Source organism: Acinonyx jubatus, chromosome C1 (genome assembly GCF_027475565.1).
Source record: "Acinonyx jubatus isolate Ajub_Pintada_27869175 chromosome C1, VMU_Ajub_asm_v1.0, whole genome shotgun sequence".
Taxonomy (NCBI): Eukaryota; Metazoa; Chordata; class Mammalia; order Carnivora; family Felidae; genus Acinonyx; species Acinonyx jubatus.
In genome coordinates this window covers 116,795,448-116,808,681 of record NC_069381.1, presented here as the reverse complement: position 1 = coordinate 116,808,681, position 13,234 = coordinate 116,795,448, and the positions used below count along the sequence as shown (strand labels likewise).

The following is a 13,234-nucleotide window of genomic DNA, read 5'->3' as shown; positions in this document are numbered from 1 at the left end:
GCTAGACAGTGAGGATTCAAATGGAGGAGGGCAAAATCCAGCAGGGAGCTCTTCACAGTGAGGTAGAGGCAGCCACTCTTGGGAGAGAATACAGGCCACTGAATTCTGGGACAGCCAGGATGCTTGAACCATCTGTAGCTTGTCCCCTGCAAATCTTGCCCTTGAGTTTATGAGGACACCCGAGCCCGGTGAGTTACTTACTTTCTGGGGACCTATTAGTCTGCAGGACTTCGTTTATTCCAACAGTGTTCATTTCTCAGGCTTGGCAAGTTAAGTTTTGATTCAAGGGTCTTTGAAACCTACATTCAACCATCTCCCTGTTCCCCAGAAGAGAGCATATATCCACCCCAGGCAAATACTGATGGAGGGATGTGTTGGACAGGAAGGACTGGCACACAGTCCTGGCTTCCTAGCTCTTCCTAGAGTAGATTTCCAGAGCATGGCTCCATTCTTTCATTTGTGCTGACACTTGATAAATATGTGAGTGAGGGAAGGAAGGAGGAAGGAAGGAAGGAAGGAAGGAAGGAAGGAAGGAAGGAACAACTCAAAACACCAATGAATTGAACCCTTATTTTACTTTTTACAGAGTAGGGAATTTTTTTTATAAATTTTTAAAAGTTTGTTTGTTTCTTTTGAGAGACAGAGCGGAAGAGGGGCAGAGAGAGAGGGAGAGAGAGAATCCCAGGCAGACTCCATGTGGTCAGCACAGAGCCCGATGTGGGGCTCGAACTCATGAACCGTGAGATCATGACCTGAGCCAAAACGAAGAGTCGGACGCTTAACCGACTGAGCCACCCAGGCACCCCTACAGAGTATGGAATTTTAATATTAGAGTCTTTTCGCATACATTAACTTACTTAAGCATCAAAATAACCCCGTAAAGAGACACAGAAAAGGAAACTGAGGCCCACAGTAGTTAGGGCATGTGACCAAGGTCCTATACCCAAGGTTCCGAATTTCAGAAACCGGCCTTCCAAGAGGTCAAGGACCAAGTCTTAAACCCTCTTGTCACCCCTGCACTAAATGCTTTGTGGATGGAAATGTCAACATAATGGAACAGGGGGAGAAGTCCCCGGCGACAAGGCCATGCTCCAAAATGGCCCAAATAAACAAAAGCTCTGGGCCAGAGAAGGGCACCTAAGGTAGCACTGTATTCAAACGATTCCAAAGGCAAACAAATAATCTGACGATCTCTCTGTTAATTTGCGTCTTCCACATCTCATGACCCTTCACTAATGCAGTCAGAAAGCACCTATCAGCTGTCAGCAGCTGCTCTCTTCCAGCTACTCCCTGACCATAAGTGACTGGATCTGTGATCCCCATGAAACACACACATCACCTCCCCTGGCACGGAGCCCACAGTCAGCCACAACAGAGCTGTTGCAAGACCATCTGTGTCTACCCAGCACTAAAATCATATTATGTGGGGCACCTGGGTGGCTCAGTCACTTGAGTGTCCGAGTCTTAGTTTCGGCTCGGGTCATGATCTCACAGGTTGCGCGTTTGAGCCCTGCATCGGGCTCTGTGCTGACAGCACAGAGACTGCTTGGGATTCCCAATCTCTCTCTCTCTCTCTCTCTCTCTCTCTCTCTCTCTCTCTGCCCCTCCCCTGAGCGCGCGCTCTCTCTCTCAAAATAAATACACTTAAAATTCATTCCTTCCCCGTTCATCACCCCTAAGTTTCCATCTCATTCCTGACCATACAACACATGACTTCATCACCTTGCTTGTGATGACTCTTGTATTTAGACACTTATGTTAAAACGTTCCCTAAGAATATAGTCACTGTCAGGAGAACCGGCACGCAGCCCCGCATACTCGTGCCCTTGTCTCCCTGTGGCGTTCTCTCCGGGTCCTCGTGGAAGCCCATCATCACCACCACCCTCTGGCTTTTCGGCGGAGGCGGTAGATGAGCTTGAGTGGAAAAATCCACCTGCGGGTTGGCAGGCTGCCATTAGTTCACCAAAGGTCTCAAGTAGGCACACAGCCTGTTCGGTGCCACTTTGAAGCTAACATTACTCTTAAAAGGTGAGACGCTGCAGGAGGGAGTGTGAACAGGTACAATCTTTTAAGTGTATATATGTAAGCATATGTTAAGTGTCACAAAAATGTCCAGACCCTTTGGCCGACTGACTTTACTTCTGAGAATCCACCCCGTACGTGGCAAAAGCTTTATATAGAAGGATTCTGCGACAGCTTTAAGTATAACGGAAAACAAAGGGATGGGCTTCTGGAAGATGTAGCACACGTACGTTTTTCCTATTGCTCCCGCGAAGTACAAGAAACCCTGGACGTTATATACAAAAGAAGCATTAGAAGATTCTGGAAGGTGGACAGAAGGCAAAGTGGCTAAAGACCTCATGACCCAAGGAAGTGGTGAGTTCTGTCAGGTTTCTTTTCACCCCATATACCCCATTCCTGGAGCTGAAGAAGTCAGCAATAAGGAAATGCAGCCAGATGCAGAGGAAAAAGCCGCGACAAAAGCCTGCTTGCTCTAGCCAAGGGCCAGGAAAGAGGAAGTCTAGCAAGACAGAAAATGTATAGGCGATAACTGCCCACTCCAGCCAAACACCACAGAAAAGCCTGTGGTCAGCTGGGGAGCCAGGACTTCCACCTTCCCCAGCCTGTGATGCAGGGCCCCAGCCTCCCTGCCAGGGCGGTGTCTCAGACGGCCGAGCAAGGAGCTGGCGCATTCAGCCCTGCTGTGTGGTAACACAGTCCCCCCAGCCCATGATGCCAGCAGAGACTGGACTCTCCCCCCAGCCCAGAAGGAAGGAGGTCCCCTTCATCTCCCCACCGGGGAGAATCCTATACTCCAGATTTGCCAGAATCCTGTACTCGGCAAAAGATACCTCCAGGAATGAAAGGGAAGTCAAGACATTCTCAGGGAAGGAAAACTCAAAGAACTCGTTGTCGGCATCCTCCCCTAAAAGAGTGGCTAAAGGAAGGTTCTCTAAACACAAGGAGGCCTGGCAGACACTCGGCACTTTCACCATCACCAGTGTGACGGGAGCCCCCACTGTAGTGTTATGAGACCATGTGGGGAGCTGATAGTCCCACCCCTCACTCGTCAGTAAGGGGGACCCTTCCTCCTCTGTCAGTGTCAAATCAGACAGAGTGGGGAAGCTGGACTTCTCTTTGCACCTGGAAGAAATGAGGGAGCATCCACCCCCTTCCTCATCAGAAAAAGCCCACAAAGAGGTTTAAGTAAGACCCAGAGCCCTACGGCATAGAAAATGCCCCACTTTCTTCTTTTTTTTTTTAATCTTTTTCTTTTAAGGTTCATTTATTTTGAAAGAGAGAGCACAAGCAGGGGAGGGGCAGAGAGAGAAGGAGAGAGAGAATCCTAAGCAGGCTCCGCGCTGTCAGCACAGAGCCTGATGTGGGGCTTGATCCCACGAACCACGAGATCACAGCCTGAGACAAAAATCAAGAGTCCGATGCTCCACGAACTGAGCCATCCAGGTGCCCCCGAAATGTCCCGCTTTCAATCAAAGATGACTCATCACATTAAGGTTGACATCAAACTGAATGAAAAATGATCAACAGATGCCAACACTAGGGGCACCTGAGTGGCTCAGTCGGTTAAGCGTCCAACTTGGGCTCAGAACACGATCTCATGGTTCATGAGTTTGAGCTCTGAGTCAGGCTCTTCACTGATGGCTTGGGGCCTGGAGCCTGCTTCAGATGCTCTGTGTCCCTCTTTCTCTTTGCCCTTCCCCAGCTTGGGCACTCTCTCTCTCTCTTTCTCTCTCAAAAATAACTAAATAATAATAAAAAAAATAGATGCCAACACTGAGGTGACAGGGACCTGCAATGATTTGACAAAGGTTGTAAAGCAGCCATCATAAAAATGCTTCCGTGAGCAATTACAGGTACACTTGGAACAACTGTAGAAATATACACCTCGGCAAAAAGAGGAAAGTTTCAGCAAAGAAATGAAAGATATAAAGCAATCAAATATAAAAGCTAGAACTGAAAGAGACCATAACTGAAGTAGAAAAGCTCAGTGGGAGGGCTCAGCAGAGAGAAAAATTAAACTGAAAATAAAAAGGCACAGACTTTGGAGGGCCTGACTGGCTCAGTCAGTGGAGCATGCGACTCTGAGGTCATGAGTTCAAGCCGCACGTTGGGCGTGGAGCCTACTTACGAAAATAAAAAGTGAAATGAAAACGGTAAAATAATCCTTAAAAAATAAATTACTTTCTGTTAAAGTTTATTTATATATTTTGAGAGAGAGAAAGAGCGAGCTGGGGAGGGGCAGAGAGAGGGGGGTAGAGGATCCGAAGAGGGCTCCATGCTGATAACAGACAGCCCCATGTGGGGCTTGAACTCACAAACCCATGAGATCATGACCCGAGCTAAAGTCGGACGCTTAATCGACTGAGCCACCCAAATGCCCCTAAAAAATAAATTAAAAAATAAAAACAAAACAAAGCGTGAACAGACTTCCAGGGTTACATGTGACAACAAAAGCACGATCCATAGAAGGAAAATCAGGTAAAGTGGACTTCATAAAAACTTAAAAGGAGCACCTGGGTGGCTTGGTCAGTGAAGCGTCTGACACTTGGTTTTGGCTCAGGTCATGATCTCACGGTTTGTGAGTTCGAGCCCCGTATGAGGCTCTCTGCTGACAGTGCGGAGCCTGCTTGGGATTCTCTCTCTCTCTCTCTCTCTCTCTCTCTCTCTCTCTCTCTCTCTCTCCTCCTCCTCCTCCTGCTTGCAAGTGCATGGGTCCTCTCTGTCTCTCTCAAAATAAATAAATAAACTTTAAAAAAAATTTTAAAGCCTTTTACTTCATGTTAAGCAGATGAAAAGACAAACTACAGACTGGGAGAAAATATTTGCATTCACATATTCAAGAAAGGACTAATACCTAGAATGCATAAAGATCCTTCAAATCTCAACAGTAAACAAACAAACAATATCATTACAACATAGGCAAAAGACACGAGGAGACATTTCACAGAAGATATACAGATGCCAAATGAGCACATGAAATGGTTTCCAAAATTATTAGCTATTAAGTGAACACAAATTGAAACCACAATGTGTTATCGCTATACTCTATCAGAATGGTTAAAATACAAAAAACTAGTAACCACAAATGCTGGTGAGGTCGTGGAGAAAGTAGATCACTCATACGTTGCTGGTGGGAATGTAAGATGGTGTAGCCATTCTGGGAAACAGGTTGGCAGTGTTTTACATAAGCTAAACATGCAGCTTTTACATGATCCAGCAATTTATCTCAGGGAGATGAAAATTTATATTCATGCAAGAACCAGTATGCAAATCTTTATAGCGGTTTTTATTCAATGGGTGAATGATTACACAGATCACTGCACATCCATACTACGGAATTCCACTCAGCAATAAAGAGGAATAAACTAAGGCTGCCTGGGTGGCTCAGTCAGTTAAGCATCCAACTCTTGATTTCAGCTCGGGTCATGATCTCGCTGTTCATGAGTTCGAGCCCCACATCTGGCTCTGTGAAGACAGTGCAGAGGAGACTGCTTGAGATTCTGTCTCCTGTCTCCCTCTTTCTCTGCCCCTCTCCTGTGCTCTCTCTCTCTCTCTCTCTCTCTCTCAAAAACAAATAAATAAACGCTTAAAAAAATAAAAAGGAGATGAATCTTCAGAGAAGTATGTGGAGTGAAAAAAGCCAATCCCAAAAGGTTACATACCATATGACTCTATTTGTATGAACTCTTGACATGACAAAATTATAGAAAGAGAGAGCAAATTAATGGTCAGGAATTAACGAAGGGACGGGAGTGGGAAGGAAGTGGCTGTGACTGTAACAGAGCACCATGAAAGATTCTTGGGGTAACAAAAATATTCTGTATCTTGACTGGATCAATGTAATGTACTATCTATAGTTTTGAAAGATTTTATCAATGGGAGAAACTGACAAAAGGCTATGCGGGGATCTTTCTGCATTATTTCCTACCATCTACAATTCTCTCAGAGGCAAAAGTTTACATTGTAGGGGCCCCTGGGTGGCTCGGTCGGTTAAGCATCTAACTCCTCGTTTTGGCTCAGGTCATGATCTCAAGGTTTGTGGGATCAAGCCCCACATCGGAGCTCTGTGCTGACAGGACAGAGCCTGCTTAGGATTCTCTCTCTCTCTCTCTCTCTCTCTCTCTCTCTCTCTCTCTCCGCCCCCCTCTCTCTCTCAAAATAAATACACTTTTAAAAATATGTAAATATATAGAGGAAGGTAGATACTTAATTCCGTGGCTCTGTTCCCATTCCTACCTCCAGTTGCAACCTCTCTGGCAGAGACTGATCTTTGTCTCTTTAATAATTACTCTTCCTCTGCTGCAATCAGAATTTAACTGGGCATATGGTTGCCCATCTGGAGACTAGAGTTTCCAGCTTCCCTGCAACTAAAGTGCACCCACATGACTAGGTTCTAGCAATGGGGTAGAGCAAAAGACACATGTGCAAGCACAATCTCGTGCCCATAAAAGGAAAGGGACATGCTTCCCCCTTTCATGCGTGGATACGGTGATGAGCCATATTCAATCGTGGGGATGAGGGCAATGCTTCAGGCTTGACTATGTTGCCAGATTCAGAGGACAAAACCCATGGGGGCTGCACTTGTGTATTTCCACACTTCATAACATCCTTTCGGTGTTAACATTGACAAAGTAATTCGTAACAGACTTAGGAGATTTACTGCCAAGGACAGGGAAAGAGGCATATCGTAGTCAGAATTATCAGTCCCAATTCCGTATAGGAGCTTATACATATGAGCTCAAGGTGGGTGGAGTATACTGCCTTCCTTGGGCCTAGCCATGTGACTGGTCACTGGTATATTAGATAGATCTGATAGGAAGAGAGGCTCAAAATATGTTTGCACAGCTGTGCTTGCTCTCTTGCATTTCTGCCACCTGGGGTATCTTGCAGGTCGTGCAGCAGACCTGTACCCAACCCAGGGACTGGAGCCAAGCCAGCTGAGCCCAGCCTGGATCAATCAAACCCTAGTTGACTTGCGAACACCATGAGAGAAATAAAGCCTTATTGCTGAATATCCCTGAGCTTTTTTGTGACTGTTATGCATGGCACACAGTAGGAAAGAGATTCTGAGGCAGCACCAAGGTGCATGATTTAGGGAGTTGAAGTTTCTACCAAATGGGTGGCGATTTGCACTGTGGGGTTAAAGAAAGGAGTACTCCCAGAGAGTGGACTCTTGAGAGCAATGGAGCAAGGTTAGAAATGACAGAACACCTATCCTGGGAACATCTCTCCAAGAAAAGTTCAACTTCCTTGGCAGTTTTACCCTGGACTATAGAAAAAATAATAATCTCGGGGCACCTGGGTGGCTCAGCCGGTTGAGCGTTTGACTTCGGCTCAGGTCATGATCTCGAAGTTGGTGAGTTTGAGCCCCCCTGCATCGGGCTCTGTGCTGACCGCTCAGAGCCTGGAGCCTGCTTCGGATTCTATGTCTCCCTCTCTCTCTGTTCCTCCCCTGCTCATGCTCTGTCTGTCTCTGTCTCTCAAAAATGAATAAAGTTAAAAAAAAATTTTTTAAGAATAATAATCAGAGGACAGTTTAGCTTTATATATATATATATATATATATATATTTTTTTTTTTTTTTTTTTTTTTTTTTTAAGGTAAGCTTCATGCCCATTGCAGAGCCCAACGTGGGGCTTGAACTCACGACCCTGAGATCAAGACTTTGTTTAATGGGGGATGTTTAATGGGGAAACCTGGGTGGTTCAGTTGGTTAAGAGTTCGACTTCGGCTCAGGTCATGATCTCATGCTTCATGAGTTCCAGCCCCGTGTTGAGATCTCTGTCAGCACAGAGCCTGCTTCAGATCCTCTGTCCCCTTCTCTCTGCCCTTACCCTGCTCTCTCTCTCTCTCAAAAATAAATAACCATTAAATATAATTTTTAAAAAAAGACCTGAACACTTAACCGACTGACCCTTTTTTTTTAATTGTAGTGATATATACATAGCATGAAATTTACTACTTTAACCATGTTTAAGTGTACAAGTCCATGGCATTAAGTACATTTATAATGTACTTTACAATGGTGTGCAACCATCATCACTATCCATTTCCAGAATTTTTTCAGCATTGCAACAGAAACTCCATACCCATTGAACAATAACTACCCATTTCCCTCCTTCCCTAGCCTCTGGTGACTTCTAGTCTACTTTCTGAATCTACAAATTTGCCTATTGTAGGTATTTCACGTAAGTAGAATCATATATTTGTTCTTTCGTACCTGGCTTATTTCACTTAGTATGTTTTCAAGGCTCATCCACATTGTAGAATCTATTGGAATTTCATTCCCTTTTAGCTGAATGATATTCCGTTGTGTATAGACACTACATTTTGTTCTTCCATTCATCTGTTGATGGATGGTGTTTGGGTTGCTACGACCACTTAGCTATTATAAATAATGCTGCTATGAACATGGGTGTGCAAATATCTCTTTGAATCACTGCTTTTGATTCTTTTGAGTGTATCCCCAGAGACAGAATTGCTGAATCATATGGTAATTCTATGTTTACTTTTTTAGGAGCCACCAAATGGTTTCCATAGTAGCTGCACCGTTTTGCATTCCCACTAGCAAAGCGCAGGGGTTCCATTTTCTCCATATCCTCATCAACCCTTGTTTTGTTTTGTTTTTTATCCACTGTATTTTTATTTTTGAAGTAGGCTCTACCCCCAATGTGGGGCTCGAACGCAGGACCCTGAGATCAAGAGTCGCATGCTCTACTGACTGAGTCGGCCAGGCGCCCCTATTTGTGTTTTGTTTTCGTAACAGTCACCCTGATGGGTGTGAAGTGGCTCATGCCACATTTCTTTCACCCTTGATCCTTCCAATAAAACTTAATAAGCCAAAATAATTTTGGGTTGTGGTGGCATGCCCGCTAAAGACAGCGAAAGCATTCTGCTGAAAGGACTGAGCCCATGGCCCCCGATGGTGACCAGTAGAGAAGAAAAGGGGCCCTTCGGGGGTCTGGGAGTGGCTGAGAAGAGTGTGTTCAATGGAGGAACCAGCTGGTAGAGGCATCAGAGGGAGAATAAACGGGACACAAGCCCCCTGACCATCTAAATTAACCCAGAAAAGCGGGGGGGGGGGGGGGGAGCTGAAAATTAGTAGCCATTAGTAGCTGAAAATTAGTATATTTATCCATATATTTCTGTATACTTATTAAATATAATTTTACTCAAAATTCACAGGAGAAACAGCAAATGAAGACTAGAGAATTGCTAAAACTTTCCTCAAAACCAGAACTATTAGTCCTTAAAAAGTACCCTTAAACAGTTGTAAAAAAATTGAGTTTGTGTTTGTACATGGTTTTTTTTTTCCTCTTTTACTTGTACTAGTGCCAAAGAAATTATCATGAAAAACAGCAGTTCCCTTCTCTAACCTTTACCTGCTTTCTGGAGGCAATCATTTTCAACTCTTTTTAGTTGTTTATTTTCCTTTTTATCTCCATATTTTTTCAAGATTTTATTTTTAAGTAATCTCTACACCCAATGTGGGGCTCAAACCCATAACCCTGAGACCATGCTCCATGAACAGAGACAGCCAGGCGCCCCTCCATATTTTAAAATTATGCTCTTATACTACTATTTCTTGGTCTGTTAATCTGAGACATTATCCAAAACTCTGTTATGGAAGACAAAGATGTAGATGCTTTTAAATCTCCTTACATATACTTCTTTCCCCCATATATTACATATACTTCTGCTGATTTAATTTTTAGTGAAATGAATGGTGTGTATTTATAACGTTTTCTTTTGACTCTGAAGTATCGTCCACTGCTGAGTCTAGCCATGTAAAATGATTATGTCTCTTCTTGTACATTTTGTTTTTCCTGAGGTCAATTATTACCTTGTTTTTCCATTTGATTAGCGTTCTATGTACATATGGCTAATTTTTTTAAGTGCTCCAACAGCTCCGTGGGACATCTATCAAAGGTTGTACTTGTCTTACCTCCAGAGACTTCTCTGCCCGTCCTCGTTCCTCTTGTGCCAACCTGGGCCTGATGCCTGGCTGTGGCTTGGGGTACCCTCCCCCCAACTTTTCTGGCTAGACTTTGATTTCGTAGATTCCACATCTTTTTCCTTGCCTCACTTCCTCGTTTTGCAGAAGTTGCCGCCTAAGAAAGTGTAAGTAGGAGATAAACTTTGAAACCTTTGCAGGAGTGAAGAAGCTTTTATTAGTTTGATTAATTATCAAATGAATAATTTGGGCAGAGAATTCTAGGTTGAAAATAAATTTCGTTCCAGATCTTGAAGGCATTTCTCCTTCTCTCTTCCTGTATTGATAAGATACCCAACTGTGCTCCCAAACATTTTGTATGTGACTTTTCTCTTCTCTGTAGAAATATTTCGGATTTTTCTGTTTTCAGTCGCTTTTAAATTCCTTGAGGAAATGGTCCTTTTTTAATTCATTGGTTAAGAGACTCAGGAGCCATTTCTATCTGAAGATTTGTGTTCTTCGTGTTGGAATTATTTATTTATTTTTTTTTATTTAAAAAAAATTTTTTTTAACGTTTATTTATTTTTGAGACAGAGAGACAGAGCATGAACGGGGGAGGGGCAGAGAGAGAGGGAGACACAGAATCGGAAGCAGGCTCCAGACTCTGAGCCATCAGCCCAGAGCCCGACACGGAGCTCGAACTCACGGACCGTGAGATCGTGACCTGAGCTGAAGTCGGACACTTAGCCGACTGAGCCACCCAGGCGCCCCTCATGTTGGAATTTTTTAAATGTTATGTGGTTTATTTTATTATTTCCTCCCTTTATCTTCTCTATTCTGTCTTCTTAGAACTCTTATATTATCTGAATAATGGGCAACGTGGACGGACCCTCTAATCTTTTCACCTTTCTCCACTCTTCTACCATTGTGTCATATGCTTTTTTTTTTTTAATTTTAGAGAGAAAGAGAAAGAGAGCATGAGTGGGGGAGAGGGACAGAAAGAGACAGAAAGAGAGAGAGAATCTTAAGCAGGCTCCACACTCAGCACAGAAGTTAACTCAGGGCTTCATCTCACAACCCTGGGATCATGACCTGAGCAGAAATCAAGAGTTGGCCACTCCACCGACTGAGGCACCCAGGCACCCTGATGTGCTGTTGAGTTTCCTAATAAATGTTTTGTCATCATCATACAATTACTTTCCAGGCAGCCTTTCTTACTCTCTGGTGATTCCATTTCTCCAGCACCCTCTTTCCCACACTCCCTCTTCTTGAATCTGGCATCCTTGTTAAGAACTGCATATCAGGATATTAATTGTAGTCACGTGATCTTTTCCTCCTCTCTGCATGGACGACATTTTCTTTCTCTAAGTTCCTTTCTCCTGTTTGTTTGCTTTCACACTGGAGGTCTTCCTCAATGCCATATCTACATACATACATATGTATCTGTGTGTGTGTGTGTACCTACATATATATATGTAGGTATATATATATGTGTGTGTAATTGGAAGTATGGTTGACATACACTATTACATTAGTTTCAGGTGCACAATATAATGATTCCACAAGCCCGTACCTTATTGCTATGGTCGCCACAAGTGTAGACACTCTCTGTCCCCATACCACACTGTCACAATACCATTGGCTATATTCCCTGTGCTGCGATCAATGCCACAGTTACACTTGAGGCACTAAAGAGGTCCTTGGAATCACTGTGGGCCTGAACAGTTTGTAGCCTTTGCTATAAAAAATAATAATAATAATAATCAGGCTGAGAGGGTCCCCCCAGTCAGGATTTATGTTTCTCCTCCACACTTGGAGACTTTCCAGGGCGATGCGGGCCGATCAAACAGTTTGTCATCAATCCCCCTCCACCCGGTGCAGGGACGTAGATTGTTATTTTTCCCAGACTGCTACCATTGTTTCATTCCTGAAGATTTCTTGAAATCTCTGCTTCATTGTTGTCTTATCTTGTTCCCTTTGACTTTGTGGGCTTATACCTTTGTGATTCCTTTACTATCATTTTAAGGATGCTCCCAAAGGAAGAGCAGATAAACACTTGTGGATAATCTGCCATTTTAAACTGGATGTCCTCATGTAACATTGTGATATAACAGAAATATACATTTGGTGTTCATCCTTGGTTCCTGGAGGAGTGCTCCTAAAACGCTTGTAGTTTCCGGAGCAGTAGGGGTGAGAGAAGCATCTTTTGTTATAATATTTGGTCTGACTCTTCTAATACAAGAGCTTCCAAGACCCTGCAAATCTCCGAAGTGATGAGTGACTTTGCAAATGCTGATGAGATGATCGGTGGCTGGGGGGGAGGGGGTCGCAGATAACTTCAGCAGAGATAACCACTTCAGGTGGTTAGAGACTGGCACTTCCGGCTGCCCTTCTGGCCACAGGAGATGAAAGACAGGGTAGAGATTGAGTTAATCACCAATGGCCAGTGATTTCAACAATCATGCCTATGATTCCTCTGTAGGGGCGCCTGGGTGGCTCAGTCGATTAAACATCTGACTTCAGTTCAGGTCATGATCTCACAGTTTGTGAGTTCGAACCCTGCGTGGGGCTCTCTGCTGACCATGAGGAGCCTGCTTTGGATCCTCTGTCTCCCGCTCTCTCTGCCCCTTCCCTGCTTGCTCTCTTTCTCTCTCTCTTGCTCTCTCTCTCTCTCTCAAGAATAAATAAACATGTTTTTTTTAAGCCTGTAAATACCCTATATAACAGGGTTTGGAGCTTCCTGGTGGGTGAATACATGAAGATGCTGGGAGCTCCACGTGTCCCCTTCCTTGCTTTCTGCATTTTTTCCACTTGGCTGTCCCTGCATTGTATCTTTTAAAATAAACCAGTAATGGTAAGTAAAGTGCTTTCCTGAGTCCTGGGAGCCCTTCTAGCAAATGATCGATTCCAAGGAGGAGGTCACAGGAGCCCCCAAAGTACAGCTGGTTGGTCAGAAGGGCACTTGGCCCGGGCTTGGGACTGGCGTCTGAAGTAGAAGCCATCTTGTGGACTGTCCTCAACCTGTAGGGTCTGTGCTAATTCCAGGTGCTTAGAGTCAGAACTGAATTGAATTTTAGAACACCCAGCTGGTATCTGGAGAGTTGGGGAATTGATTGTCAATGTGAGGGGAAAAAAAAACATGTATTTAGTGTCATAAGTGAAATGTTTTGAGCAGAAAATACCAAAATAGTTGGTGCCAAGAATGGGATGCTGTTTGGTAGTAAAAACAGCACCTCAGGGGGTGCCTGGGTGGCTCAGTCAGTTGAGCGGCCGACTTCC

At 44.1% G+C, this 13,234-nt stretch overlaps 1 protein-coding gene across 5 annotated transcripts in view; it reads right to left on the bottom strand.

Moving 5' to 3' along the window:
- The window catches only part of SCTR (secretin receptor), a 77,849-nt gene that overhangs the window by 54,626 nt on the left and 9,989 nt on the right, over positions 1 to 13,234 (bottom strand). The window lies entirely within an intron of this gene.